Source organism: Hylobates moloch, unplaced genomic scaffold, assembly GCF_009828535.3.
Source record: "Hylobates moloch isolate HMO894 unplaced genomic scaffold, HMol_V3 SCAFFOLD_1, whole genome shotgun sequence".
Lineage (NCBI taxonomy): Eukaryota > Metazoa > Chordata > Mammalia > Primates > Hylobatidae > Hylobates > Hylobates moloch.
In genome coordinates, this window is record NW_026652276.1 from 122,068,453 (window position 1) to 122,093,518 (window position 25,066).

At 46.0% G+C, this 25,066-nt stretch overlaps 1 protein-coding gene across 4 annotated transcripts in view; it reads left to right on the top strand.

The window, feature by feature from the left end:
* TNS3 (tensin 3) overlaps nt 1–25,066 on the top strand; it is a 223,798-nt gene that overhangs the window by 171,631 nt on the left and 27,101 nt on the right. The gene's annotated exons all lie outside the window — the stretch shown is intronic.

Sequence of the window (25,066 nt, forward strand, 5' to 3'; positions counted from 1 at the left end):
TTCTTACAGGCCATGCACTTATATATGCACACATGTAGAGAAAGAGCAAATGAACAAGTTTGCAAAAAATCCTGAAAGCCAGGCAAGTGAGAATTCCATCGTCTGGAATGAAAGTAAACTTTTCTGACGCTTCAGGGCCAACCAAGTGTGCGATGGGCATCAGAGGTCAGGTCTCCATGTGTCACCTGGCAGAGAGACTGTGTGAGCAGCTCGCTGGAATTTGATTTTTCCAGAGGAGCATGAGATTGGGTTACTGTGAAGTCCAAGTGTCGCTGAGGTTGTGGAGGCTTTGTGTTTTGTGTTTGTTTTTAATTCCTTCTCTGCAACGCCCAAGTGAGCACTCCACTTGAGTCTCAAGAACCCCAGAGTAGAGCCTGCCCTGGGTGCTGGCCAGCACGTAATTCTCAGGAACAAACAAGTACATGGGAATAAAGCTGAGGATCTCAGTCTACATGCCTGGTCCCTCAGAGGCATTCTAGTATCCCTCTTAGTTTTGTTTTATTGGGGCAGAGCCTGTTGCTGAAAACAGAACCTGTGGATCACCCTGACTATCCTTCCCAGGCCTTCCAGAACTGCCTTGCATGGAGTAGAGAGACCCACAGTTTGCAGGAGTGGCACCGTCTTTGAGGCAGCTTTCACATAAAGCATCCGAAGTTCCTTTGCTAGGTCATGTGCCCAGTCTTCAAAGGTACCTGCAGATCACCCGCTCGTTGGAAGTAGGGCTGGTCCAGGGTTCTGCTTATTGTGTGCACACATATGGTTCGCCCGAGTCCGGTGGGACAGAGATGTGGGAGGTGATGGGATGCAGCCCCTGTAGGACCCATGAGGATGGTGGACAGGCATTGCGGGCTGGCGGGAAGGTGTTAAGGGAGAATTCCATCCAGCTGATCAGGTCGTGTCTCAGGAAGGGCATGCCCCCTATGGAGGCTGCGAGACCTTTAAACTTGCTCATCCCTTCCCGTGTGTCCTCTCTGGGCGCCCCAGCTCCTCCCTTCTCCTTGGTTTACTGCCCCTTTTCTCACCTCCCTCTGGCAGCCAAGTCTGCTTGTGTCTTCCTCCGAAAGGGAAACTCCTGTTGCCCCTTCTCTCCCTCTGTTCCTCTCCCTCTGTTCCTCCTCTCCCTCCCTGCTTCACCTTCCCTCCATCCTTTTGTTTCTGCTGCCTTGCTCTCACCTGCATTTGAAGGATGTGACTTCCCAGTGGGACCTGGGTTGGGATTTGGTGTCACCCTCCCTCCCTCAGCCTCAGGATATTTCCAGAGCAGAGTCTTCATCACACTCCTGGCATCTAACACAGAGAAGGGTCTGGATAAAAGTTTGTTTTGTTTTCTTATGGATACGTGGAAGGAGAGAGACAGTCTCTGAGCTCCAGGGAGCTGAGTGCATCATGCCTACAAAGGGCCTGAGCCCGCAGAGTGGGAGCCGCGTGAGACCAGCACCTGTGTTTCTGAGAGGAGACCTGGCATTGCCGGCTGGTGGGATGGGCTGTCCTCTTCCAGGTGTCTGATTTGCACCCCTGCTTGATTTTGCTAAGGTGCAGTGGGTGGTCCTGGCTGTAGCAGAGTCAACGTGTGGACAGTCCGGGTTCTGTCCTCCTCCGGGATCTCTGGGTCTTTGGGTAGGGGAAGCAGAGTGTCCGGGAAGGATTTTTAAATGTTTTTTCCTCAGTGGACTTGCTGCCACCTGGAGCCCACCTTTGAAATCACTTTAGTCCCTGGCACTGCAGCTGAGGAGAAAGAAGCAAGAGAGGAAAGATAAACAGATCTCCAGAAGATGCTTAAATCTGTACATTCACACTCAGGATTGTCCTAGTCATGGTTGTGACATGGGCACAGAAGCAGCACGCCCTGCCGCCTCCTCCCTGCTGCCCATCCCTGTGGGTTTGCTCCGAGTCACTGAGCCCACAGTTCCACAGAGGGAAAGGGATCCACCCTTGGGAGTGCCATCCTGGTCACAGTCACCCTTCCTGGGCCTGGCTGCCCCATGCTGGTGCCGCCCCGTGCCGCCTTCCTTTCTGCTTGGGGAGTGACAGGCACGGGAAAGGCCAGTCCATCCGCTTCCGCTGAGCCTGCTCCGTCCATGGTCAGGCATTTCCGACAGCATCGTTTGCAGGAGCTGCTGCTCTGCAACACATAAACAACCAGGGAGGAAATGCCTACTCAGACCTTTGGGAGGAGGGTCCCAGGGATCTTCCTGGCCCGTGTGCGGAGAGGTGGCCCCGAGGGTCCCAGGCAAGCCATGCCCCTCTTGGGGTAGGGCACTGACCTGCCCCACTCTTCACCAGGTTGATGAGTGTGCCGGGGTTGCGCAGGGGCTGGGCCGGCCAGTGACTCGGCTCAGGCTGGGCAGCAAGCTGTGCTGGAAGCACAGGCCTGCACAGGGGCTGTAAGAAAGGAGGCAGCCCAGGAGGAACGGGGACCTCCTCTTCCAGGGAGAACTTTCTAGGGGAAGGGGTGACACGCTAGCGTTTGAAGAGGGAGTGGGATTTTGCCAGACACATGAGACAAGAGAAGCCAGGGATGAGTGTCTGTTCTGTGCTTCCGCTTGTGAAAACCCTGAGTAATGTACCATGTGTCTAAGGCCCAGACACATGACAGGCCCCTATGTTCTGCACGTGGACTGGGTTATAGTCAGATTTCAGGTCACGGGAACAGAGCACTTTGATTTGACTGAGGGAGATAGTGTTCCAAATGCTGAAAAAAATGTGGGGTCACTTGAAAAGGGCTTTGTAGAATATATAGGAGTTTTTCAGCAGTTGGCTTAGGAGTTTGGCCTTTTAGATGAGAGAAGCATATGAGCAAAGAACACGGAAGAAAGGGGACACAGTGCGTAGAGGCTACCAACAGCCTACAGTAGGTGCCAGCCAGGTGGAACAGGCTGAGGGATCCAGAATCAGGCTCTAGGACAGGGTCCGGGCAGGGTGTTACAGCCCATTGAGGCCAGGAAGAAAACCTGCAGGGTTTGAGCGGTGCCGTGACAGGGTGGGATTTGCGTTGGAAGGTCCCCTGGGCTGCCTTGAGGAGTGAAAGGCCTCCAGGCTGGTGGCCAGGCCAGATGAGAGGCAGCTGGCCCCATCCAGAGGAAAGGGACACGAGTGTAGGCTCCTGCCGGGGTGGGGGGCAGAGGACTGACTAGGGACGCCCTTGTTGTTGGAGACTTTTCAGGCTTCCACTTCCTCTCTGGCTGATTGCTAGAAGCTTCTCTCTGCTGTGAGTGTGGGGTCCCAGGGGAATGGGGGTTTGACTTTGGAGGGGCAGGTTTGGGGGCATGGTAGGCGGGTTCTGCCGCTTGTGCCTTGGGTGATGGCTGGCCTGAGGCTGAAACTAAGCCTGGTTGGGTTTCAGTAGGGAGGTTGCAAGAGATTAAAGTTGGGGGAGGAAAAAGCGAAAAGAAATGAAAAGGAAGCAAACCGCAGCAGTGAGCAAGGCGGGGCCAGGGCCGTCTGGAGGCACTGACTGGGCAGGCCGCCCGCAACAGCCAGCAGCAGCTCAACAATCCCGGGATTCTTTCCCGGGCCTGAGCTCTCCCGGCCGCCCTCTGAATGGGCCTCTTTGGAGGTGGCCGCCCCGCCCCCTGCACGACTCCCTCGGGACAGGCCGGAACACAGAGCCCTGCCTGGGTGGGTGGGGGACGCCACTGCTGGGACAGGGACTCGGGACTCTGCTCACCACATAGGGCTGCTGGGGACACACAGCCCAAGGAGTTCCCTCTGTCTGGCCCACATCCTCCCAGGCCCTTCCATGGACTGACCAGGGTCCTGGGTGCCAGGTAAGCTGTACGTTGGGACTCGTCGCTTCTTCCTGCTCAGTCCCCGCGCCCCTGGTGTCTTCTGTGTTCTTGGCGCCTCTGGCCTGGATCCAGTTGCCCTTGCTGAAACTTGATCTCCTGGGCTCCAGGGGAGGGGGGTGGGGGGTGGGATGAGGTGGGATGCAGAGGTCACTGGGCCAGGAATCCTGGGCAGGACTTGGGAGGAGGGCTGATTGTTCCAAGAGTCCCCTTGTCACTTGATGGCAGTCCTCAAGTCGCCAAGGCTTTGGGACAAAACGCCCCAGCCCTTGAGCCTGGAGGGCTAGTCCTTCCAGAAGAAAGTCATGCTTTGTCTTTGCTGAGATTCACTCAGGGCTAACAAAAGCCTGGTTTACAGATGTGCAGCTTTTCTGGAACAGGACTGCTTCCTAGCACAGCGCATTCCTTTACTGAAACTGATAAAGTGAGCCTGCCCCATTCCAGGGCTGTCACTGCCCCCACCCCCCTTCCAGGGCCCTTGAGGGATCCCAGGCAGTGGGCAGCCGGACCTTCAGAGGCCCAGAAGGCTGCACTTCTGAGCACCCAGCACAGTTGTTTCTGCTAAATGCTGAAAGCAAGCGTTAGGATCAGGCGCTGGGTTCTAAAATGAGATTTACTGTTGTCTCTTCTGTGGTTGAAGCAAGCAAAGAGAGTATTTCTAAACGAGTTCATGTCATTGAAAAAAACAAAAACAAAAACCCATGCATTCACTGAAAGAACCTGCTCAGATTATGTTAACAGAGCTTCTGGACCTAGGGGCATTGTTTCTTCACTGTTCCTTCCCTCCCAAATGTCTGAACTGGGGCTGGGGCTCTGTGGGACCCTGGGAGAGTCAGCCAGGCACTGGGGGTGGCATGGGCAGGGCTGGCGCCTGGGCCCAGGGTGGGCCTCCTGGGCATCTGCTCCCTCCTCCGTGTGGCTGGCCTGTGATTCTGCTGGCCCTGCAGCCGACACAGCGCGTGTGTGTATATTCCAGCTGGAAGGATGGGGAAGATTAAGAGGGAGAGAGGGGAAAACCCAGAGCTCTTTATTGTGAAACGAGCACTGCAGCCTCTCTGAGACAAGCCCGAGTGGCTCAGGGTCCAGCTTCTCCTTCCCAGGCTGAAAATCTTGCCCAGTATCCCTTCCAGGATTGAAGGATTGCTCTCCAGTTGACGGAGGATGCTATCTTTTCAAAAGTTTCCTGTGCTTTTAATGTATTTTATATACATTAGTAATTTTTCATGAATTCCATATGCGTGTCAGTGTATTAGAGATTGTCTGGTTAGGATGGACATAGTTTTCTGACTTTGGAGGTGAGATTACAAGAATTTTGGTCCACCTATTTCGAGAGAGGGGTGATTTTCTCTCTTGGCCAGCCTGTAGCCATGGTGGCCCGTGGGGAGCCTGTCTTTGGCTGGGGCTTCCTGCGCTCTAAGGGGGAACCTCAGTGACAGGGCTCTAAGTTGCTCCCAGAGTACCTGTGCCTTCCTAGTCCCCAGGGCAAACCTGTGCAAAAGGTTCCTTGTCCTCCTGTAGGGGTGGAGTAATTGTATTACATTCTGCATTCTGGCTCAGACCCTGCTGGTGTGAGGCAGGGATGTCTTGTGGAAACAACATGGTTTTCTGAGTCCAAGAGATGGGTTGGCTTCCTTTGAATAAGCTTCTTAACCTCACTTTTCAGAATCTGTTTCCTCATCCATAAGATGATTTGCATGTGGAAATGTTTGTATGAGGATTAAATCAGATAACACCTATGTGTGGGTTAGCAGAGTGCCTGGTGTATAGTAGGCACTCAGAGAAAGGGAGCAGTGATTCTGATTTCCATTTTATTTTCTTTATATGAAAAGTTGATATGTGTCATATAAACAGGATTTTACAACAGTCCCGAGAGCTGTGTGATTTAAAAGCTGTTGACATTCAGATTGGCGCCTTTCTTCAAAAGTTCAGTGAAAGCTCCCGTGGTTGGAGCTGGGATCTGATGATCTGTACGGTTCTAAAAAAGCAGTTTGCAGCCAGGACCATGCGTCGACATAGTTCTAACTGCTGCCCACTTTGACCTTCTCTCCTCTACTGTTTCCACTTCCATCTTAAAAAAAAATAACATCCAAGGCAGTCAAGCTGCCCAGTTGATGTAGGATCAGGACAGGAAGGCTGGTGGGTGTGATGCGTGGAAGGTGGTCTTACTGCTGTCACACACAGATCTGGGGTGGCTTGAAGTCCTGTGGTCTGATGAGAATACCATGCCCATTTTCTTTACGTTAGGCTCACCTGAGACAGGTGGCCTCTCCCTCTTATCAGGAGGGACTGTCAACAGAATGAGTTTACAGTAAGAGTCAAGGGACCAGAAAGTCTCCGTCACACAGCACACTCTGCCTTCTTGCTCTGTCCCATTGCTCACTGTGATTTTGCCAGGAGATAACCTAAGAACACAGGACTAAGAAATCACTGGAATGTCAACTTCTAGTTCTACTACGAGATAGCAGGGTGGCCTGTGGCCTTCCTTGAGCAGTGTTCTCTGTGGACATTTGATTCTTGATTAGCCTCAGGTAGAATGGATAGCTGGGTGGAGAAGGCAAGTGGGTACTGGGTCACCCAGGTAAATTAAAGTTAAACAGGGTTTTAGAAACGTGGAGTGGAAGAGAGAGGAATGAGGGCTCAGCTGGCAGGAGGACCAGGGTCACCAGTGGGATGCCTGGCTTTCTTGAGTGACCAAGTACAGATAGAAAAGCTTCTAGAATGCTATGGAACTCATTTACTGCTCTGAGGAGGTAAGAAGGAAATGGGACGAAAGACAAGGCTTGCTTCTGGAAGATGTGGGTCCTGGGTACCCCTCTTTTTGCATCTGTTGATGGGAGTAATGGATACACAAAACCACACGGTCCATCGTGCTTCCAAGCTGACTCCTGCAAGTCTGGTTTCCCTTGATGGTTTTCCCAGTAGTCCCATCACTTCTGCTGCCTGCTAGACTTATCATCACGAGAAAAGTCCCAGTTACCTTTGTAGCTCATGCTGCACTTGACTGGAGGAAATCAAGTCAAGGATATCATGGTGACAATTGAAGGGATACAGGAATTATACAGTTATGCACAGACTATTTAAAAAGACGCTATTTTTTTCTTAATAGGGAAATTTTTCAAAGTTTTTCAAAGTTTGTTAAGAGACTTTTAAAAAATATTTATTTATTTATTTATTTATTTATTTATTTAGATGGAGTCTCACTTTGTCGCCCAAGCCAGAGTGCAGTGGCATGATCTTGGCTCACTGCAACCTTCACCTCCCAGGTTCAAGTGATTCTCTGGCCTCAGCCTCCTGAGTAGCTGGGACTACAGATGTGCACCACCACACATGGCTAATTTTTGTATTTTTAGTAGAGATGGGGTTTCACCATGTTGGCCAGGCTGGTCTCAAACTCCTGACCTCAAGTGGTCTGCCCGCCTTGGCCTCCCAAAGTGCTGGGATTACAGGCATGAGCCACTGTGCCTAGCCCTGTTAAGAGACATTTAAAAAGATTAAAATAAATGGAGAGAAAGCCATGTTTGTTGATAGGAAGACAATGTCACAAACATGTTGAACCCTCCCAATTTCATCTGTGTGCCTAATTTAGTTCCAGGCAAAATGCCAGCAGATTATTTTGTGGAACTTGATAAGCTGATTCAAAATTTATGTAATAAAGTAAAAATTCTGAGTAGCCAGTATACAACTACCAGAAATGAGGACTTACCACAAAGATAGAAAATTCGGTAAACATGAGCTGGTACAAGGACAGATAAATTGACCAACAAACAGATGAAAGTGCAGAACAGACCAGCACATGCTTGGAACTTTGGTGCCAGACAAAACAGGCAGCCAGGTCAGGAGGGGAAAGAGGAGCTGCCTCATAAATAGAGCTGAGGTTTGCCAGGTAGAAAAGGTTAATGGATCCCTTTTATAACACATGCCAACATCAGTTCCAGATGGACCAAGGATGTCAATGTCAGATAAATTCTTAGTAGAAAATCTGGGTGCATACATTTTTCCAGATTTTTTCCTTCCTGTCTTCTGCTCTTCTGTTTCTCTTTTCCTGCCTTACTGTGGATTTATTTATCATTTAGGGGAAACTCTGTCTTTATTTATTGATAGTAGTTTTGAGTATATCCCTTCGTGTAGTTTTTTTAGTCCTTGCTCTTGGTATATACATAACTTGGCATTATTTATGGCTACTTGTATTATTTTATCACTTGGAATGTAGCATAGAAATCTTACTTCAATTTAAGTTTCTTCACCCTCCCCATTTTAAAAGTATAATTGTTATAAGTGTCTTATCCGTTTATGGTGAGTACCACATGTGACGATGTCTGCTTGTTGCTCCAACTATCAAAAGTGACTTAAGAAACTCATGAGAAGAATGGACTGTAATATTTACCCTTACTTTGACTCATTTGAACATTCTTCTTTCCTTTTGGAAGTTCCAAATCTTGTGATTTTCATTCTGTTTAGAAAATTTCCTTTGGCCATTCCCTACTGGGACATTTGCAAACAACAAAATCTCTTCATTTTCCTTCATCTCTGGATTTCCTTATTTTTCCTTCATTCCTGAATGGTATTTCTGCAGGATATAGAATTCACAGTTGACAGTTCTTTTCTTTCAGTACTGGAAGCATGTGCCACTTCTTTCTGGCCTCTTTGGTTTGGGTTTCTTTTGAAGATTTGAAGATAGGTGGATTCTCAGAAAAGCTGTCATTTTGTATGACATTAAGATAGGGAAAACAGTGCCAGGTAAAACAGGATGCACTGTGGGTGAAAAGGTATGCACAGATTTCAGAAATGTGGCTCCGTGAGAAAAAGCGACTGGGGACTGGGCACATGAGGCCTTGAGGAGCGGTACCTCCAGCCCTAGACTGGCTGCATGGTTGGCCCAGGGTGTGCAAAGCTGCAGGTGGGCTGGAGACAGGGTGCCTACCATGCAATGAATCCTCAGCAGGGGACCCCTCCCTGCTGGCCTCCTACGTAGGAAGCCCTGGTGATGTGACAGTGAATGAGACACAGCCTCACCTCTGAGGCACCCAGACACGGTTCCAGCAGAGTATGCTACTGGCCATGTGCTAGATAGAGCAGGGTCCGTGGCCACTGAGGACCTCCGTATGAGGGAATCAGGGAGCGGAGGCAGGCTGCTCTTGAGGGCTTTAGAGGGCTTCATGCCCCGGGTAGGGCTTCTGTGATTCTGTGGGCTCTCCAATCCTTCCAGCTTGAGCACTGCACTCGACTCATGGTAAGTATTATCAGCAACTTAGAATATTTAGGCACTCCCCTCAGTTTTATGTTTGTCATATACAGGCTTTCACAAACCATTTTCTTTTTTCTTTTTCTAATCATAACATTCCATTCCTAGGGTATGTTTGTTAATTTTCATTTCACTGGGTTGTTTTTTTGATTGTGTGTGTGTGTGTGTTTTTGTTTGTTTGTTTTTTTGATACGGAATCTCACTCTGTCACCCAGGCTGGAGTGCAGTGGCGCAATCTTGGCTCACTGCAACCTCCGCCTCCTGGGTTCAAGCGATTCTCCTGCTTCATCCTCCTGAGTAGCTGGGATTACAGGCATGAACCACCACGCTCGGCTAATTTTTGTATTTTTAGTAGAGACGGGATTTCACCATGTTGGTCAGGCTGGTCTTGAATTCCTGACCTCGTGATCTGCCTGCCTCAGTCTCCCAAAGTGCTGGGATTACAGGCGTGAGCCACCACACCTGGCCTTCACTTTTTTTTTTTTTTTGCCCATTCTATTTCATTCTCATGTGCTTTCCCATTGGTTTGTGGTTTTGCTGTTGTGTCAGCTTCCTTCTATAGGTCAAGGCTATGTAATGTACCCAGACCCTGGTCCCGGGGCTGAGGGACCAGTTCTGAGAGATGCTTGGTGCTTTTACAGTTCTTTAGCCTTTAATCTTTTTGTAGAATGCCAATGAGACTCCTCCTTCCAGGACAGCTGGGAGGGTCAGGAAGTCCTCAGTGAATGTTAATCATCAGGAAAACCTTGGTGGATGACGGGCAGGAGGGAAGCTTCAGCAGTGGGTCCCCCTCCCTGAACTGCTGGTTAGAGAGAGGCTTGAGTGCTGTAGACAAGGAGGTCTTTTATATTGTGTTGTGCATTCTAAGTGGCTGGTCTTTGGGGGAAGAAAACAATGTAGAGTAAAATCAGGACAATTTGGTCTATTTGAGTGAAGGTCTTTCTGAACTCCCAAGTGTTTGTTCCCTCCTTCCCCTCAGAGCAAAATGGTTATTTCTTAAATTTATTTCCTATGAGACAGGAGTAATTGTGGGCAGAGGGACAGATGAGAGCTTCAAGCATTGTCCAGTTCTGTCCCAGGACAGCCCTCTTGGAGAGAGAACCACCTGTGGCAGAGATTGTGGATTGCTGTAAATTATCTTATTAATTGGAACATCACTTGTTATATTGGAGCAATTTTAGCATGTTCAAAGCTTTGCTGGAAGGCCCTCCAAATGCCGACACACCCTGCTGGCATTTCAACAGCGCTGGTGGCCTCTGTGTTCGTGAGTTTTGGACTCAGTGGAATGGAGCTGGACTCCATAGCACCTTCGGGGTCCAGAAGCCAGTGGCATGGTGCACGACTGTGGAGACACTGCCCATGAAGAACATAGAGCCGGCCTGAAGGAGAATGGCACCACCGAAAACCAGTGGGTTGAGAATGAGACCCTTGCATCAGCAAAGTGAGTAGCCTACCCATTAGGCATGGTAAGAATCGGAAACCTCAGAGAAACAAAAACACAAAGAGGAGAATCGGGACCAAGAAGGAAGGCGGGTGAAGCCACATCATCTCCCTCCTCTGGCTGGCTCAGGGCCCCATGAGATGCAGATTTTCTGGCACAGTTGACTCCTCCTGGAGTCCTGCCTCAGGCTGGTCAGAATTCCCATGCTCCAAGAGTCGGAAGGGACACATTAGAAAGTCTGTGTGGTCTCCTCAAAAGCCACATGCCTCATGTCAGTTTTTGTTTCTTGCTCGTCGCAATGGATCTTTCGAGTGCTTGCCAGGGGCCAGGCCCTGCTGTGAGCACCTTTCATGCCTTAACTTGGCAGATTCCCTGAGAACTCTGAAGTAGGGCCTATGTCACTCTCCTGCCGTTTGTAGAAAGGCTACATCTCCCCAAACCACACACCTCGTGTTAGGCTGAATTGTGACTCCCTCCACCCCCTGCACATTCCTATGTTGAATGATGCCCTAACCCGAACCCCAGGATGTGACTGTGTTTGGAGAAAGAGCCTGTACAGTGGTGACTGGTGAAAGTGGGTCCCTTAGGGTGAGCCCTCATCCAACATGACTGGTGTCCCTGTAGAAGGGGGCGATCAGGTCATAGACACACAGAGGGAAGACCATGTGAGGACACAGGGAGAAGACGGCCATCTGTGCACCGTGGAGAGAAGCCTCGGGAGAAACCAGCCCTGCCAATGCCTTGATCTTGGACTTCCAGCTGCTAGACTGGGAGGGGATACATTTCTGTTGGTTCAGCGACTGTGTGGTATGTTTTATAGCAGCCCAAGCTGACTAATACTCCCAGTTCGTGGAACACCAGGATTCCTCTTAACTCGCAGAGCTGTGGACAGAGTGAAAAGGAATGAGGTTCGTGCTAATGAGCCAGAGGTGGGAAACCCAAGAATCGTGTTTGAGTCCTGCTCCAGCTGGGTGCTGTGTGTGTTTCCCACCAGGTGCAGGTGAGGGGAAGTGCTGAAGCCTTGACCTCCTCACAGGTGTAGACGGACGAGAGTGCACACCTTTAGGAGTTGTTCTGAGGGTCAAGTAAGCCCACTGGGCACCGCGCAGATAGTCACTATTAGTAAAATAGTGATAATTTGTGAAGATAACTTATGTTTTCTGAACAAAGATAAAATGCATTCTGCGTCTCTGTTTATATTTACTGCAATGAGAATACATCTTTTTGTTAACTGAGTGAAGGGTTTAACTGAAGCTGAGGTTTTGAATTCTTACCTAACACAGGATTCCCAATGTTGCATTCTTCATTGCTCACAGGACGCTTTAGAAATACTGGGCAAAGACAGCACTGCTTTGTTAGGGACCTGGTTAGAGTCTGACCATGATGAGTGATATTCTCTCAAAAGCAGCAGTCTTCCAGTTTCTGAAACTACATGAGAAACCCCCATTAGCTGCCTGTGGTCCCTGGCACATGGCCTGGGGGGCATAAGGGATGTAGATGCCCTGAGTGCTACAGGGGTTCTTAGAGAGGCAGGTCCTTTAAGGGTGTCTTTGATTCTATTCAGGTCCATTGAAATCTGCCACATTGAATAAGGTTTTCAAGTCATGGTAAGAGACTTCTGAGATTATAGGGGAGGTTTTTCCCCCTGGGCCTTATGTGATTTAGACTTCCATGGTGCAGTCATTTATATAGTTTGGATATTTGTTCCCTCCATGGGGGCAGATACTTCATGAAGGTCTTGGTGCTGTCCTCATGGTAACGAGTGAGTTCTCACTGTTAGTTCACACGAGAACTGATTGTCAAAAAGAGCCTGGGACCTCCCCTCCTCTCTCTCTGTCTCTGTCTCTCTCTCTCTGTCACTCTCTCTGTGTCTCCTTCCTCTTGCCATGTGATGCCAACTTCCTTTCACAAGTCCAGTGGGAGTGGAGGTAGACAGGAATGCACCAGCATGGGGTGGTTAGGCCAGGGTGAGGTGTGCAGAGTGCACATCAATGGAAGCTTCCTGAGGCCCTCACCAGGTGCAGATGCTTTTTCTACAGCCTTCAGAACCGTGAGCCAAATAAACCTCTTTTTAGAATAGATTGCCCAGCCTCGGTTGTTCCTATATAGCGGTGCACATGGACTCAGACAGTGGTTGTAGGACAAAATGATGATCCTGGACCAGGACTCCTCGGGGCTTCATCTGTCGAGCCACCAGGCTAAAGTGACCTTTCCTTAGAAGGGCTGTGGCAAAGTGCCACATCTGTGTCCCCTGTGCCATTTCTAAAGGAAAGCCAGATTCTCTGGGAATTCTGCCTGAAAACAGAAAACATCAAGACTTCCTGTTCTGTGGACCAGTCCAGTTGTGAGACTGGAATTATTCTGTGGACTAAAGACTTGGAACCAGGCATCTCAGGTACAGCCTCTTCATCAGCATAGACCCTCGCCGGTATCATCTTGAGCAGCCTGAACCTTTCTCTGACCGCTGTCCACTCCTGTGTGGACGTGGTGTATGCATTATGGTAACCTCCACTCTCCATCATGATAATCAGCCCAGGGCTCTCAAAGCCACTTATGCAGGTTCTCTCTCTGCTGGTGAAGGGCAATACTTCCTCTGTTTGTGGGTTTTTGGTTTTGTTTTGTTTTGGCTCAGCATAAGGAAGGCTTCCCTGAGGAGGGTCAGATGGCTCTTTTCTTTCCTGGTGCTGCTTTGCATACCCTCACCCTGGCCTGACTGCCCTGTGCTGGTGCATTCCTGTCTGTCTCCACTCCCACTGGACTGGAAGCAGCTTTGAGGCAAGGACATTGTGTCACTGAGTCCGTTTCCTGTTGCAAGTAACCAGTCCCAACTCAGACTGGCTAAAGGAACAAGAAAGGAGAAAATGTAACTGCTTGCAAAGTCAAAGGGTGAAAGCTATGGAGGGTCCAGGGACAGGTGAATGGATAAACAAAATGTGATCTATGCATGCAGTGGAATATTAGCCTTAAAAAGGAAGGATGTATCGCTTCTCGGCCTTTTGGCTAAGATCAAGTGTAAAAAGGAAGGATGTTCTGACACGTGCTACAACATGGAAGAACTTCAGGGACATTGTGTTCAGTGAAGTAAGTCAGTCACAAGAAAACAAATCCTGTATGATTCCACTTACATGAGGTCCCTAGAGTCGTTGAATTCGTACATACAGAAAGTGGGATGGTGGGGACTGGGGTGGAGCATAGGAAATTATTTCAATGGGGATGGAGTTTTAGTTTCGTAAGATTATAAAGTTCTGGACATGGTTGGTGGTGATTGTTGTATGAAAAAGTGAATGTACTTGATGCTACGGCACTGTACACTTAAAAATGGTTAAGCTGGTAAATTTTGTTATGTATGTCTTATCACAATTTGAAAAAAATAACGAAACTCACTGAGCAGCTATGGGTGGCTGTGGCCTCAGATTTGGCTTCATGAGGACTCCTTGGCCACTCGGCGGGTGGGTCTCTTTCTCTGTCTCTCTCACACATTTCTTTCCAGCAGCTCCCTAGACCCTGATTTTCTCAGCTGTGTGTTGGCTCTGTCTGCAGCCTCAGTAGCTCCACCTCAGTGTCATCTTTCTCTAAAGTCTAGAAGGAAGGAAGTCATTTGTTTTCTTGAGAACTCAAACCAAAGCACATTTTTTATAGCTCTCATCCCTTGTAGGTTGCTAAGGGACTGTGTGAGTCCCTGGAGGAACTGGCCTCACTTAGTGCATCCCAAGTGTAAAAACTGCTTTGGAAACACTCACTATGAAGAAAAACGCTGTTTTCACTGTTTCAACATTAGAATTTGCTACACAACACCAACTAAATTGGTAAATGTGTTTTCTTTCCAGTCTGATCAAAATCTTGAATATAAATGGGACATCTTCAAAGAATAAGAGAAAATAGGGCTCCAACTGTAATGAACTATTGCATCTACATTTTCTGCTTCCTTTTGTGTTATTGCTTAAAAGGAAGACTGTGGCATGGTCTCTTTTGAAGGGGATAATTCCAATTGCGATGAGAATGTCATAAAAGGGTCACCCGGCTTTTGGTGGACAGGATTCCTATTTTAGCCCTGGCTGGAGCAATTCTGGCTTCACTGGGGGAATAAGAACCTTGCTTCCTTTAAAAAGACAGAAACAATTTATGCTTTTGAGAGCATTTCTCGTATTTGCTGGAATCAGTTGACCTTAAGCTGTAGAACAAATTTCATATTATTTGTATTATGTTGACATCAGGATTTTAAAAAGAAAAGGTTCAACACCAAGAAAGTATTTATTTATCCATTTGTGGGTTTTTCATCATTTTTGTTTATTGGTTTGTATCTGTAGGACTTTGATTCTCATCAGAAACCATGAAAATGCTTTTCCAGTGTGTTGGGGTTGTCACTAATTAATTCTCATTATATCTGGCTGCCTGCCATCTTCTCTTTGCTTTTAAGAAGGTTGGTTAAATGGCCTGATTGTTCATAGACAAATAACAGAAGAATTATAGGATAATGACTTTTTTTTTTTTTTTTTTTGAGATGGAGTCTTGCTCTGTTGCCCAGGCTGGAGTGCAGTGGCACGATCTCGGCTCACTGCAACCTCCACCTCCTGGGTTCAAGTGATTTCTGGCTAACTTTTGTATTTTGAATAGAGACGGTGTTTCACAGTGTTGGCCAGGCTGATCTCAAACTCCTGATCTCAAGTGATCCGCCTGCCTCGGCCTCCCAAAGTGAAGATAAGGATTTTAAAAAAACAAAAACAAAAACAAACAAAACCAAAACTAATCACTACTGAGGAAACTCCAATAGAAAGTCTTGCTTTTCTAAATTAGAATTTAGAAATTCCTAGCTGAATAAACCCTAGAAATCATCTAATCTGATCCCAATTGAAGTGAGTCTGTAAATGAACATCCTGAAGGCCCCAGGAGTTGACAGTGTGCCCAACACCCCATGGTTTATGGCAGAAGAGCTCAGGCTAGAACTTGGAGATCTGAGCTGTCTCTCTGCAGCAGCCCCAATTGCCTGCCTAGAAATGTAATGGAAGAAGGATACGAGAGATTTGATGTTCCTTTTTTTTTAGAACTCTCTCAAATAATGGAAAAAGATACTTCCTGTTTAACTGCATAATAATCCTGGGATGTGACTAGGAGGGAGGAAACAATGGAGAGAGAGAGAGAGATGGATATTCTCACTCACTTCTGAAAGTTTATTGTGAATATGACTGTGTATTTATGGGCCAAAGATTGAGACTGCATTTTTAGGTAGTTAACAAACTCACGTTTCTTCACTTGGATAGGAGACTATAATATTGACCTCAGCTAAATTTATTTTATTTTTCATTAAAGGTGATATAAAACATTCAAAGGCGATTTGTAGTTACTAATTGATGTATGAGTGAATAATTTTTATGCCTTATCAGGAACATGGGAAATTGGGAACACAGGAAAATACTGATTTTGTTTTTAATGTCACATGTCCTAATTTTTTGCTAAGTAAGTTATGGTTCCTGCATCTATGATAAGAGTCACACCCTAAGGATGAACTTTGATGTTTGGATCCCTCATGAATGTTTAATATGTCTGACAGCTCATTACACATTTAGGTTGCAGGTCTTTGGCCAGGCTGTAAGGCTTCGGAAGAGCGAGCCAGTGGCCCTGCCTGAGCCCCGTGGGTTTCTCCTCTTCCTGTTAACTTATATGTCATGTAAATAGTGGCCATTGGAGAATGAGTGGTATCCAGCTTCCCACAGAAGCCTGGATGAGAGCATAAAAATAGATCATTTGGAAAAGGGCCCGTGACCCTCTTTCACCCTTGTTCTGGGTAAAGGAAATGAAGGAAGTGGAAGCCGAGACGAGAGGAGCATAGACATTCCTGAAGTCCCAGAAGGACGGGCACGCGCCTCCCAAGTTCTAGCCTGGTCCTGGGGGGCTGCCCCGCAGCAGCAGCCTTCCCGGCCACCTCACCCCCGCAGGGCACCAGGGACACCAGCTGCTTAGGCGGAGTACCAGAAAGTGAGATGAGTGTTGTTTCCACACACGAACGGTATTTTGCCTCCTGCTCTGGGTCTGAGCAGCAAAGGGAAAATGTGAGAATATTGTGGGAATGAAGGGCAGAAGGAGGCCGAGCCAGCAGGATGCTGGAACTAAAAGGAGTGTCTGTTCAGGGCCCAAGATCGGCTGTGGCTGGCAGGGCTGTGCTGGCGTGCACACGGTCTAAACAGCATCCCTGTGTGGCCTCTGGAGCCTCCCACATTGTGGAAACACATCTTCATAGGGGAGGGGTGTGTGGCCTCAGGAAGGCGGCTTTTGCCTTAGAAGAAGTTGGCCTGCACTGGGAAACCCTCCGTGTAGTTGCTTTGAGGGACCATTATGCTCGCTGTGGTGTCCTTATGTCTCCACCTCTGACGCAGAGAGACAGGCTGCCACAGGCGCAGGGCTGTGGAAGGCCTCCCCACCACATTCCCCCTCTGGAGGGAGCAGCGGGGTTAATGCCTCCACAGATGCCCCTGTCCAAGACGGTGCAAATCCCATCTGCTCCTCACCCCGTCATCCTCACCCCGTCATCCCCACCCCGGGCCACCTCCTGGGCTCTTTAGGTGCAGAGCTAGGATACAGGTGCCTGAACCCCCAAAACAAGGAGCTCAGCCCACGTCTTGTCCTCATTTTTAACATTGCTAAAAATGTTCATGGTAGTTTCACCGTGAACATCAAATGTACAAGTTAAGCAACAACAACAATTCTGCCTGTTCTTATGGTGAGCACATTTCTAGAAATGAAGTGAACTCATGCAAAAGGGTTTGCAGTAGGTAGATCATTCTCACTTGACTGGTGCCTTTGACTAAGATTTTTGGTGCACTTCCCCCAGCCCTGCCGGCTCCTGTTCTGTGCTTGCTAAATGCCCAGCAGGGACAGTGCAGAGGAGCACTTAGAAAGGGACCCAGGCTCCCGGTGCCTCGCTCTCCTCTCCCGTTAAGCATGGGCACATCTCGAGGAGCTGTGCTGACCTAAGGGAAGTGGAGCTGGTAGGTGCTGAGCACAGTGCCTGCAGGGTGTAGGTTCTGTGTAAAGTGTAGCTGCTGTCAGCATCCTCCTTGCTGTCTGCAGTCCCAGTCACTGGAACTGGTAGTGACTCCACTGACCTGAAGATGTGACACTCACCCAACTTATCTGGGAATGCCAAGGCCCATCTAATAAGTGGATTAATTGCTGTGGCATTGAGCTATGTGGCACTCTGTTAGCCGACTTGCATCTCTGAGCACGGGCAAAGACCAAGGACCTTCAGGAGAAATGGCCCAGGAAGCCCAAGTCTCCCTGTGCTGAACTCCTTGGGATAAACATGGAATCTGATGCTTTGAGCAGGCCCTTCTCCAAATAAAGGGTTAAGTCCTGTCACCCTGTCAGGAACTGGTCTGACAGAGGGTACTACAGAGCCAGGGTGCCCCAGAGTTGGTGCTAATTGAATGATAAACAAAGCCACTTTCATGGGAAGTGCTGGGCTTGCTGTTTTCTGGGACAAGCACTGTGATAACAGGAACAAAGTGGATTTTATTTTCCTTTAGCCTCTTCTCGTTTGGTGAAATTCCCAGGCACCATGGGAGTGCATTGAGGGCTTCTGAGTCATGGCGTGGGGTCTTCTAGAGCCTTGAGGCACGGGGACAAGGGTCTTATAGTATGTTCATACAAACAGAACATTAGTACTGGGCTTTTCTATAGTGGAAACATGATTAAATGTTGAAAACATTAGTGCAGAAATTGATGTCCCACCCTTTTCCCCAAAATGGAGAAGGCACTGTGTTTCAGACTTTGTATTTGATTTTTCAGAAGTTTTACTGTTAAGCGCTTGTGTGTAGTTTTGTTTTTATTTATCCTCCTCAGGTTTTCTGTTTGTTTGTTTTGTTTTTTAACTTGTGGCTTGATTTCTTGAGTCTTTTGGGAAATTCTCAGTATGTGTATTTTCCAATATTGCCTCTGCCTCATTCAATTTCTCCACCACTTCTTGGACTCCAATTATATGTATGTTAGAATTTTTAAGAATCATATCTCATGTCTTACCGTCTTTTGTGTATTCTCATTCTTGTTCCTCTTTGTGCTTCAGACTGCATATTTTCTTCCTATTTTTCTTCCAGTTCACTCACAGTTTCTTCTGCTGTGTTTAGTCTGCTATAAAATCATGAACCGAATGCTTAATTTCATTTATTTTGTTTTGAGTTCTAGAGTTTCCATTTGATTATTCTCTCTCTCTCTATATATACACACACACACACACACACACACACACACACACGTACTTTAAGATCTAGGGTACATGTGCACAATGTGCAGGTTTGTTACATGTGTTGAATGTGCAACATGTGCCATGTTGGTGTGCTGCACCCATTAACTTGTCATTTACATTAGGTATTTCTCTTAATGCTATCCCTCCCCCCTGCCCCCAGAATGGCGATCATTAAAAAGTCAGGAAACAACAGGGGCTGGAGAGGATGTGGAGAAATAAGAACACTTTTACACTGTTGGTGGGACTGTAAACTAGTTCAACCATTGTGGAAGACAGTGTGGCAATTCCTCAAGGATCTAGAACTAGAAATACTATTGACCCAGTGATCCCATTACTGGGTATATACCCAAAGGACTATAAATCATGCTACTATAAAGACACATGCACACATATGCTTATTGCGGCACTATTCACAACAGCAAAGACTTGGAACCAACCCAAATTTCCATCAATGATAGACTGGATTAAGAAAATGTGGCACCTATACACCATGGAATACTATGCAGCCATAAAAAAGAATGAGTTCATGTCCTTTGTAGGGACGTGGATGAAGCTGGAAACCATCATTTTGAGCAAACTATTGCAAGGACAGAAAACCAAACACTGCATGTTCTCACTCATGGGTGGGAATTGAACAATCAGAACACTTGGACACAGGGCAGGGAACATCATTTGATTATTCTTAATGGACTTCAGTTCTTTGATGAAATTCTCTTTGCTTCTGCTTTCTTAAACATTATGTTCAGTTATTTTAATATCTGTGGCTTTTAACATCAATTTTTGAACTAGCTGTGGGTGTTTTTTCTGTGTGTGGGGTGGTGGCAGTCTTGGTTTTCATTTGTCATGTTTCCTGGCATTGATGATCAATTTTTTACAATTAAATATTTGATACTGTATTTTTAGAGCATAGACAAAGTCAGGCTCTGTTAGGGAGGCATGTTCTTTAGAGAGGGTACAATTTTTCTACCAGGCTGCCTAGTCAGATCCCGTCATGGTCCTCTTGTTTCTAGTTTGTAGCCCTTCAAGGGTCTCACCTTGAAACCTTGTGGTGTTTGCAAAGGCCCGTCTTCCTAGGTACATCTTGAACTGCTGTTTTTGGTTGCTTAGCATCCACTAAGAGACTGCCACAATCCCTGCTGATCTTTTTTAGCTTCATAGCAGCTGGCTTTGTCTTGGTTACTGGGCATTGGGCCCTGTACCTCTGCCACTTAGGACTCAGAAATTCCTTGAGGGGAAACGTGCTCAGAGTGTTGACTCTGTCTCTGCAGTCCTCATTTCTCTGAGACCTTGGCATTTCCAGAACTGGTGCCTTGGTAGCTCTGAACTCCAAACTTTGTCTCCTCAGAACAGTGTGATTACCACTGCTAGTTTGTGTATGGCCCCTATACCACATGCTTCCAAATGGATCCATGTCTGAGAAGGAAAAATGGCCATGGATCTCCTGCTCCCTTCCATGGAGGTTTTGGCTCAGTAAGCCCTGGCTACCTTGGGAGATGTGAATGGGTTCAAACTATTGTTGTTAGTATTTTGTGTAGCTTTCATAAGTGTCCTTAGTGAAAGTTTAACTCCTGCACTGTAACTGAAAGTTACCATGCTCTCTCTTTCTAGTACTCGCTTTGAGCTGATGCAGCTGATGTGGCAATCTTTGATAGATAAGGGTTTATAGACTGTAGTGTCTCCAAGATTGTTGATAAGCATGCTTTTCCACCTTTCTTGAGGACCTGCAGTGAACAATCTAACATTCTGGCTTCTTCTACCTCACTGGATAAACATCTGTTTAACCTCTTTCTATTTAGCCATAACATCAAACATTTGTGTAAATTATTCATCCTCCCTTTTAGCCTACTAATAAACCCTCTGTGGTGGGTAGCAGTATTAATCCTATTTATAGGTGAGGTGGTAAACTGAGAAAGGTAAAACAAATTACTTTATTAATATAATCTACGTAGTTACCCTAAATTCAAACATGAACCTCTGGCTCCAAATCTTGAGCTATTTTTATTATTCCACAGTTACTTTTTAGACATACTCTTATAGCATTTTTTTTTTTTTTTGCCCTTTTTCATTTTAAATACTCTAAGTCTTGGGGATATTAATTTATAGAGTTTTCAATAATTTATAATTATCGAATAATTGATAAGTTTAATTTCAGTGAATTGTTAATCTTTAAATATGAAAGATTAGAGATGTATGCTTCAGGCCAGGATGGAGTAACTTGATTTATCATCCCGACTGAACAAACAAAAAATGCATGAACTATATGAAATAATGGCTTCCGAGCCAATGGGCATCAGACAGTGAAAGACAAAGACCCCTGAAAAGTAAGAAACAAACATGGTGACCGTACAGTTGTCCCAGTTTACCACCTAGAGAAAGTTTCCAGGTGTAAGGCAGGGAGAGGAAACTCACGCAGAATCTGGGAGACTCTGAGTTGGGCATTTGGAGTTGAAACTCCAGGGGACCACAATGACTTGCAGGATGGAGAGAAGGCTGAACAGAGAGAGAACTGTTGGAGATCTGCAGAAGATCCGCCATATGTATTCAGCTGAGCATTGGGTAGGAGGACATAAGGGACATTGAAGGCCAGGGAAAGAACCAAATGCAAAGATTGGAAAGAGAGGCTAACTGAGTGCTAACTCAGGGCTGGGAAGAGTGCCTGTTCTCACAAGCAAGAGAGGAAAGTATCAAGACTCACTGGGCATTGAGTAATATACAGAAGGGTTTTGCCCAGTAGTGGGGGATAACTCGCACTGGATGGAGCATGACTCCAGACCTTCCTAACAAATGTGAAGAGCAAGACCCAAAAAGATAAAATTGTTTCTAAGCAACTTAACTGCATCCCAGAATAAAGTTCAAGAATATTTATAAGAATACAAAAATACCCAGCACCCAAAAACATAAAATCACAGTGTCTGGCATTCAGTCAAAACTTACCAGGCAATCAAAGAAGCCTGAAAATAGCAATATAGTTAAGAGAGAAACCAAAACGAAACTAACGAGGACACTAATGTTAAAACTAATGTTAAGATTATGAACATTAAGATAAGGACATGAAGACATTTATTTTAACTATGTTTAATGTGTTCAAAAAGTTAAGTAGAGTCGTGGAACATATAAAAAGACCCAAACCAAACTTCACTGGAAAGAGAAACTTCAATGTCTGAAATGAAAAATAACCTAGATGGATTTAATATTTGGCTGATTTTGGATAAAATTACAAAAGCAATTCAATGATGAATAGATAGTCTCAACAAATGATAGTGGTACCATTGAATATCCATATTTTAAAAACCAAACTTTGTTGATATATATGCCTCACACCATGTGTAAAAATTAACTGAAAATGGATCATAGGCTTATGTTTATAGTTTCTTCCAAAACTATAACACTTTTGGAAGAAAACAGAAAAACATGTTTTGTGACTGGATTAGGCAGATACTATTTTAGATACAACACCAAACACACTGTTCCTAAAAGAACAAATTGATAAACTGGACTTAAATTACAAGATTTTGTTCTTCAAAAGATTTTTTTTTTTTTTGAAATGGAGTCTCGCTCTGTCGCCCAGGCTGGAGTGCAGTGGCACAATCTCAGCTCACTGCAAGCTCTGCCTCCCGGGTTCACGCCATTCTCCTGCCTCAGCCTATCCGAGTAGCTGGGACTACAGGCGCCCGCCACCATGCCTGGCTAATTTTTTGTATTTTTAGTAGACACAGGGTTTCACCATGGTCTCGATTTCCTGACCTCGTGATCCGCCTGCCTCGGCCTCCCAAAGTGCTGGGATTACAAGCGTGAGCCACCGCACCTGGCTTCAAAAGATTCTTAAGTGAGTATATGCACAGGCAACAGACTCAGAAGAAATATTTGCAAATCATGTATAAGGGACCTGCATCTAAAATGTATAAAGAACTCTTACAACTGAATATTAAGAAAGCAAACAACCTAGTGAAAAAAAGGAAAAGGATTTGAACAAACATTTCACCAGAGAACACATAAAAATGCCTATTAGTAAGCATACAAAAAGATGTTCAACATCATTAGTAATTAATAAGATGCAAATTAAAAACACAGTGTTATACCACTACACCTGCACTAGAATGGCTAAAATTCAAAATGCCAATCATACCAAGTAGGGGCAGGATTGATGGTGGGGATGTGAAATGCTGCAATATTCTGGGAAGCAGTTTTGCATTTTCTTAAAAAGTTACATAGACGCTTACTGTATGGTCCAGCCATTCCATTCCTAGGTATTCACCCAAAAGAGGGGAAAGTATATGTCAGTACAAAAAGAAAAAGTGTCTAAGAATATTCATTGCAGTTTTCTATGTAGCAGCCCCATAATGGCAGCAACCCAAGTGTCCGTCAACAGGTAAATGGACAGAGAAGATGTGATATGTCCATACAATGGAAAAGTACTCACCGTTGAAAAGCAATGAGCTATGTATACATTCTACAGTGTGGCGGAATCTCAAAATAAGTGAAAGTAGTCAGGGAAAAAAAGTTTATATGAATGATTTTATTCATGTAGAATTTTAGGAAATGCACACTAAAGCAAAGTGACATAAACCAGATGAGCAGGAGAAGGGGCTGGAGGAAACTCTTGGAATAATGTAACTGTTAATTATCTCGATCGTGATGATGGTTTCATGGATGTTTACATATGACAAACTTTTTTTGTTTATTATACCTCAATATATAAAGGTGTGGTTTTTAAAGTTTCATGAAAAATTAAACATTTAAAGTTCACTTTTTCTCTACCAAGATCTATTAGATAACTTAGGATTGTTGTTAATTTAGGCATAACTCCAGACATTTTGTGTGCTGATTAATATATTTTAAAAATCTAGGCTGGGCGTGGTGGCTCACCCCTGTAATCCCAGCACTTTGGGAGGCTGAGGTGGGCGGATCACGAGGTGAGGAGATCATAGCCATCCTTGCTGACATGGTGAAACCCCGTCTCTACTACAAATACAAAAAGAAATTAGCTGGGTGTGGTGGCAGGAGCCTGTAGTCCCAGTTACTCCGGAGGCCGAGGTAGGAGAATGGCGTGAACCTGGGAGGCGGAGCTTGCAGTGAGCTGAGATCGCGCCACTGCACTCCAGTCTGGGTGACAGAGCAAGACTCCGTCTCAAAAAAAAAAAAAAAAATCTATAAGGTTTCCTTAGGAAAAGAATTGGTGCTAAATAAAAATAGTAATTTTTAATTCGTATTGAAATGACATGTGTGATCGAAAAAGTGCTTCACTTCACATATGTGGGGATACCATATAATTTTTAGAATGTTCATTCTGTCTTGGTAGAGATGGAGCTTGTTTACCTCATTGGAGTGAAGTGCATTCCATTTGTGAATTGATAGTGCAAATTCTGTAGAGATCAATTTTTTAAAAAAACCAGGATATTACATCCTGTATGTGGAGGTAATTTAGTTGAGTGGTCAGGGCTTTCCCTTGCTTTTTTGGATATAATTCCTCACTGGTCTGAATAATCCACAGACCAGTGCTCATTGGCACCTGGATTAATGAAAACCCCTAGATATTTCATCTTCAGAAATCACATATGCTGCTGATAATTCCTTTCAGAGTATTCTTAGTAAATGTCGTTTTTATAAAGTGTGATTCTGGTATTCAGTTTTATTATTGGTTTTCATTTGAAGGGTAAAGAAGGTAGCCTTGTTTTCAGTATAATTAAAATAACATGTATTTCAAGTATGTGAGGTGATAGTCCTGTGAGTTGTAGGGAAAACGGCATGCTTTGGAAATCTCTAAATTTCAATACCCTCTCCAGGAAATGAATAATATGGACTTTTTTCTACGTTAATATTCTCTTATCAATCCTCGCTTGTTTTGAAGCAGAAAACAAAATGACCAGTATTTCTAATAGTATTATTTTATTGACCATGGTAGATTTGTCCATTTCTTGAAGCCTGGTTTAAAAAAAGAAAAAAAAAAAGGCAAGATGCTTTAAATATCCAGAAATAATGCTACTGGGCAAGAAGCGAAACAGAAATTCCGTCAGAGGAATGTGCCTGGGCTCAGGCATGGGACACAAGCAGGTTTGCATTCTGGCCCACCTGCAAGGGTGGCCTCTGCACCCCACGGTGTGGCCTTTGCAGCGGTGGGGTTGACCTGGAAAGCACCAGCATGGGTTCCTGCCCTCGTAGTGCTCGACGTCGATGGCCCAGTTACCAGCTGGGGAGGGTGGGGACCAAAGGAAGGTGGAGGACACCTAGGCTGCCCGGCTGCCGCAAGGCCTGCACTTATGGTCTTTATGGGGAGAAGTCGCCTGCTGGTTTGCAGAGGAAAGGCCATGCCGATTCTAAAGTGAGGTGCAGCCTAGATCATGGGGTGGAGAGTACATTACAGA